The sequence below is a fragment of the Armigeres subalbatus genome, chromosome 3 (assembly GCF_024139115.2).
Source record: "Armigeres subalbatus isolate Guangzhou_Male chromosome 3, GZ_Asu_2, whole genome shotgun sequence".
Taxonomy (NCBI): Eukaryota; Metazoa; Arthropoda; class Insecta; order Diptera; family Culicidae; genus Armigeres; species Armigeres subalbatus.
The window spans coordinates 201,319,273-201,325,415 of NC_085141.1; the positions used below are offsets into that span (position 1 = coordinate 201,319,273).

The window sequence follows — 6,143 nt, forward strand, 5'->3', positions numbered from 1 at the left end:
AAAAAATGAAATTTTGATGATTTTAGTGTCCTGGGGGATGCAAATCTCCTTGTATAGGGTGTGGCAGTACCACGAATATTTGAATTATTAATTATTTACAGTTGTACAAATAGATTAAGTCGAATTGAACTACCCCTTGTTTAGACACCACTCACGTTGATGGTCATTTGGAATTCACTCACGTGGAAGATTAGAGTTCATAGGTTCATTGGTTCACTTGTTCATGATCTGCATCATGAAGTAAATGAGTTCACGATTTATTCCTGGCGCCAAAGGTAAAGTCGTTAGCCAAATCAACATGTGCGAGACCGGGCATCGACCTAGGTTCAAGTATCGTTGACCCCAGCTCTGTAAAATAACATTCGGGTTGGGAAGCGAGATGGAAGATCTGGCTCTAAAGGTGGGGACGAAATGGTTTTCTGAATAATGAAAGGATTTGTATTCGGTATGATAATTTTTGACTTTTCGCGAAAACAATCAACTTCGTTGTTTTCGCGTAATTTCCGGCGACGTAGATCTGAAATCTCGCGCCTTGATCTGAGGATCTTAAAACTTGACTCTTTCACTTCGTTCTGGTCTGTGGAAGAGGCGAGAGCGGTCCAAGTTAAGTCCCGCGCCGTGGTTGTGAAGTTCAGGTGTGAACTAGTGAAAGCGTGAAGAAACCTTCGAGTTTTACTTAATTAGATTTTCTTTCTTATTTCCCTCAAGTAGATAGGCAGAGTAGCTAAAGTGCCTAAGTGCGTGCGTGCGTGCGACAGTTAAAGTAGTGCGTGCGAGTGCGTAGAATTTGGATGCGACAGGTAATACTGCTGATATGTGTGTGCTTAATGTGCCAGAGTTAACCCGTCTGTATGACGGCATTTTGAATTCCGTGACAGATCTGTGGCAAGAATTGCGAGGCCCGTCACACCACCCTTTTCGTCAGCGACCGTTTTCGACCCCGCAGTCCAGCTTCGAGGCATTTTCCCGGCGGGTCACGTGGCCGGCCGGAGAGGGCAGCGAACGCTATTTTCCGCGCCCTAGGCAGGGCTAGAGCAACGAGCTGTGGACTAACCGAGAGCAGAAGCCAAGTTAGTCGACCAACGTTCCGGTCGTCAACCGGAAACAGCTGCAAAAAAAGTTTTCGGATCCGGATTCGAACCAACGACCCCAGCGTGCAAGGCGTGCAAGGCGCCCCCGTACACCACCAAGTGAGGCGATCGCCGCGACAGCTACACACGACAGCTAGAAGTCCACCGATGCACGCCCAGGAGGCGTCGATGGCGTGAAGCACGACGGCAACGATCGAATAGGCGTTTTTCCGGAGTCCGCAGGAGTTAGACGGCCGCGTGTCGCAAACGAACCGTGAGTACATGCATGTTTTCATAATTCCAAGCGCTTGGTGAAGTTTGCCCCTAGCCCGAGTTAAACCGCTAGCGTGGCCACCGTTTCGACAGCCCTACCGCTCGTCTCGTTTATGCGTCGGTAGTCGGCAAAGTTAATTTGCACACCCCCAGTTACCAGTAGTCGCAACGCACGAATCCATCGCACAAGCTAGCTAGTTAAGAGGGAATGAGAAGAGTAGGCCTATAAGAGTATATAATCGGTAAAGAAGAGAGAATAGAGGAAATGAAATGAAGAATGAAATGTTTTTTTTTTCTTTGTGAATGGTCGAAAATAAATGTTTAAACTGAAGCTAGGAAGTTTTTGAACAACTAGTCGAATGAGAGAAATCTAATGAGGTAAAGGGAGAAGGTTTTTTCACGTTTCGGTCGTTTTATTTTATTAGTTTAGGTCAATTTACTGGGATGGTTGGCCCGATTCCAGCCACGGACAGCTTTTCATTCGGACGAGGCCGTTCGAAGGGTTTTTGAGTCGAGTTCCGGTGATGATAACGGCCGCGAAGGCAATAATCTTGTCGTCGGCGGAAATCATTAGTCCGAATACAGTTTTTTTTTATTTAAGCGACGTACAGTCGTAAAGTCCCCACGCTTCCCTGCCAGCCCACTCGTTTCCCTCCCAGTCACCTGGGAAAACTTGAACCCTCCCTTTAAGGGTCTCACAGGTCGGGCAACCCACAATCGCGGTAGATGGTCTCCTTTGGGAGTGGCGCTTAAGCCATTTTTACTTGAACCCGGGAACTCGTGAGGCTGACGGGTTGCAATTGGCGCCCAACAGAATTGGCAAAGAATCTCATTTATGGTTGCATTTTTTTTTATCAAAATCTTTGAATTTTCCATAGTTATATTTTTTTTTTCTCTCCATACGATTATTATTATTATTCTTATTATTTGTAAATTAAAAGATTGATTTTCATAGACGTGGTTTTCTCTGTTTAACATTACTTTTTACTCTATTAATTTAATTTTTTGGTTTGGTTTAATTATTAATTATTTTATTTGGCATTCGCATCTCTTGCATAAAATGGATAAATTTCCATACGCTGAACATTTAAACTTGGAGGAAGTTGATTACGAACTCCTCATTAGAGGCGTTTTAGATGAGAAAGTTGCAGTTCTTGATTTGGCAAGTAAGCAGAGGCATCTGCGCACACTTTTTAAAGATGATGTGAAAGAAATGAGAAATTATCCTTCACCTTATAACATCGTAGAAGAATATGACTGTATCGAAGGTCAGGTCACAGACCTAATAAATTCGCTCCAACGCTACGGGTTGGAACAACGATTAATTTCGAAAGTGTTGCATTACTATTACCGCGTAAAAAGGTGTTTAGCAGAGCAGGAAAGTGAAATTCAAATGAAACGTAAGTCGTACCATGACAAGGAAATTGGTTAGATTTCGACGGCATGTGATGATACCGATGGTAGTAGTGAACTCCACGAAGTTTGGAAAGAGCCAGGACGATGACCTGTTCTAAGTAGTGGCTTGCCACGACTGCATAAAGCGAGTCCAGCGATGATTTCCTCCATCATGTAGTAGGTGTTGTTCATGAAGTGGAAGAGCATGTTATCGAATCATCTAACCGAAAGTACTTCGATTGAAGCCAACATCGACAAAAATTTTCAAAATTTACTTCGTAAGCTATGAAAAATCTCATATGAGTGACAACGAGAAATTAAGTTCCCCTAAAAACACCAACTACGGGTAGAAATACGTCCATTTTCCAATTGAGACGAGAAACGAAACGTTTCTATGTAAATATTCATTGTAAATAGTATTAGTTAGTTGGATTTGAAGTCCTACGCTTCGTCCTACTTTAAAACTAGGTTTAGTATTTATACTAAATATTAGTATTAGAGTAAATGAATTCACTCACGATTATTTCCTTCATTGATTTGGTCTCCGATACCGTTTCGAAGCAATTTATAGTTTTCTTCTTCCAATTAAGTACGTTGTTTTCTTTTCGTATTTAGTTTCTTCATATCCATACCTAAAAGTCGAAATAAAGCATTAGAATTTCGATAATTTGAGTTAAATTTTGTCAATTAGAACGTATAATTTACCTCTTTTTGGTTTAGTTGGTAGTTCCTTAAGTTGCACTAGTTTTTTGAATTTGGCTCCGTTTTTAGTTCCATCCATCGCTCTTCGGAACGTCCATTTAGTCCTCCCGGTATATTGATCCTTAGTCCCAAACAGTCCAATCCGTTCCCTCCAACCCATGCTACGTCCCATATCCTTCCGCTCGGTTGATCCTTTTAGTCATTATTCCTGTCCAATCCGTCCTTTCACTCCATTAATCCAGTCCTTCTTTACCGACGTTTTGTAATACTTTCCCCAGCAACGACCCTTTCATTGGAAGCTGGTTTTGGCGAAACTGTGACGAAGAAATAAACAAACAAAATTCTTTTTCACTAAATACCTTCCGATGGAACGACATAAAGGCACTCTCCTTACGCTTTCCCGTTAGTTTCAGACATTTTCTCGGCACTTTTCACCGTTTTCGCGTTAGTTTTCCGACCGCACTTTCCCGAAAACACTATTTACACTCGCATAAAATAAAACTTTGTTTTGGTTCATCAGCAGTGTTGGCAGAATGCGTGATTGTAATGAATGGGAATGAATGAATGAATGAATGCGAGGGGTGAGTCCATGGAAATTTTTGTGTCACGTTTATTTTTTTTCGGGTTATTTTCGTAGTCGGTATGTCTGGCGGTTAGAAAGTTACCCAGTTGATGTTTAGGTTTCAGAAACACGAGAAACAGTTCTGGAGAAGATTCTGGGTAGTTGATCGTGATCTGAAACAGACCACCGTATAAGGCGAGTACTGAAAAATCCGTATTTTCTCGGGTAGAGACCTGGGGTTAGGATTCCAGTAAAACTCACCAGTTTTTCACTTCGGTGATAGTTTTGAAGAAATCACACTGTTTTCTTAGTTGTTATACTGAGGTTAGTGTGGAGCTCTTTTTAAAGGTTTTTTCGTTGGTTTAGTGTTAAATATTTTGATATTTTTTGAAAGTTGAGTTGGAAATAGTACGGTTTTATTTTGTAAATATGTATGAATGAGTTGCCAAGCGTATGCTGAAATAGTTTCAGTTTATTTGCAAAATCAAGAACTTTTTTCTTTCTGATCATCCTGAGAGTTGCTGTTCCATTCGTTTTGGAGATAGTTTCATTTTTCATTTTTGTAAATAGTAAAATTAGATTAATAGTTAGAGGCATTATTGATTTGTTTTTGGAATTGACTTGAGATCTCTGCAGGAGACCGGAGTTGCAAAACGCTGATGGTCAGTAGCAGACATGATGGATTATCATGGGCTGTAAATAGAGGAAGAGTCAAATCTTTGACGATGAACACATATGACCCCGGAGATCTTAGTTAATAACGAAGGCAGCTTCAAATGACCTTCGAAAATTTGATTGGTTTTGAATGTCTCCATTCAGCACCAATCAAATTTTCGAAAATTTAGTGAGGAATGATGTGGCAGTACCACGAATATTTGAATTATTAATTATTTACAGTTGTACAAATAGATTAAGTCGAATTGAACTACCCCTTGTTTAGAGACCACTCACGTTGATGGTCATTTGGAATTCACTCACGTGGAAGATTAGAGTTCATAGGTTCATTGGTTCACTTGTTCATGATCTGCATCATGAAGTAAATGAGTTCACGATTTATTCCTGGCGCCAAAGGTAAAGTCGTTAGCCAAATCAACATGTGCGAGACCGGGCATCGACCTAGGTTCAAGTATCGTTGACCCCAGCTCTGTAAAATAACATTCGGGTTGGGAAGCGAGATGGAAGATCTGGCTCTAAAGGTGGGGACGAAATGGTTTTCTGAATAATGAAAGGATTTGTATTCGGTATGATAATTTTTGACTTTTCGCGAAAACAATCAACTTCGTTGTTTTCGCGTAATTTCCGGCGACGTAGATCTGAAATCTCGCGCCTTGATCTGAGGATCTTAAAACTTGACTCTTTCACTTCGTTCTGGTCTGTGGAAGAGGCGAGAGCGGTCCAAGTAAGTCCCGCGCCGTGGTTGTGAAGTTCAGGTGTGAACTAGTGAAAGCGTGAAGAAACCTTCGAGTTTTACTTAATTAGATTTTCTTTCTTATTTCCCTCAAGTAGATAGGCAGAGTAGCTAAAGTGCCTAAGTGCGTGCGTGCGTGCGACAGTTAAAGTAGTGCGTGCGAGTGCGTAGAATTTGGATGCGACAGGTAATACTGCTGATATGTGTGTGCTTAATGTGCCAGAGTTAACCCGTCTGTATGACGGCATTTTGAATTCCGTGACAGATCTGTGGAAAGAATTGCGAGGCCCGTCACACCACCCTTTTCGTCAGCGACCGTTTTCGACCCCGCAGTCCAGCTTCGAGGCATTTTCCCGGCGGGTCACGTGGCCGGCCGGAGAGGGCAGCGAACGCTATTTTCCGCGCCCTAGGCAGGGTTAGAGCAACGAGCTGTGGACTAACCGAGAGCAGAAGCCAAGTTAGTCGACCAACGTTCCTGTGAGATCGCGTCCGCCCGCGGCTGCGACTAAATAAGACTGAGCTGTCACCATCTCAACAGCAATAATCATCATCAACAGTGTTGCCGAACACATAACAAATGCAAGAGCTACACATTTAATGACTGTTTACATATTGTGCATTTCATCATAAATTGTACGGTAATGCGCGTCTAATATACTACAATCCCCCTTTTGATATAAAAATGGCCAACATGTTTGGGTTATACATATTGAATTACTTATCGGTTTCACAC

General features: G+C 42.0%; 1 long non-coding RNA gene across 1 annotated transcript; it reads right to left on the reverse strand.

Annotated features, from left to right (window-relative positions):
* Window positions 1-1,266: 1,266 nt before the first annotated feature.
* Window positions 1,267-3,946, reverse strand: LOC134223407 (uncharacterized). The gene is made up of 4 exons (XR_009982565.1): window positions 3,835-3,946; window positions 3,444-3,754; window positions 3,257-3,370; window positions 1,267-1,537 (listed from the first exon to the last, which is right to left on the reverse strand). It is a non-coding gene; the product is annotated as an uncharacterized LOC134223407 (long non-coding RNA).
* Window positions 3,947-6,143: the final 2,197 nt, after the last annotated feature.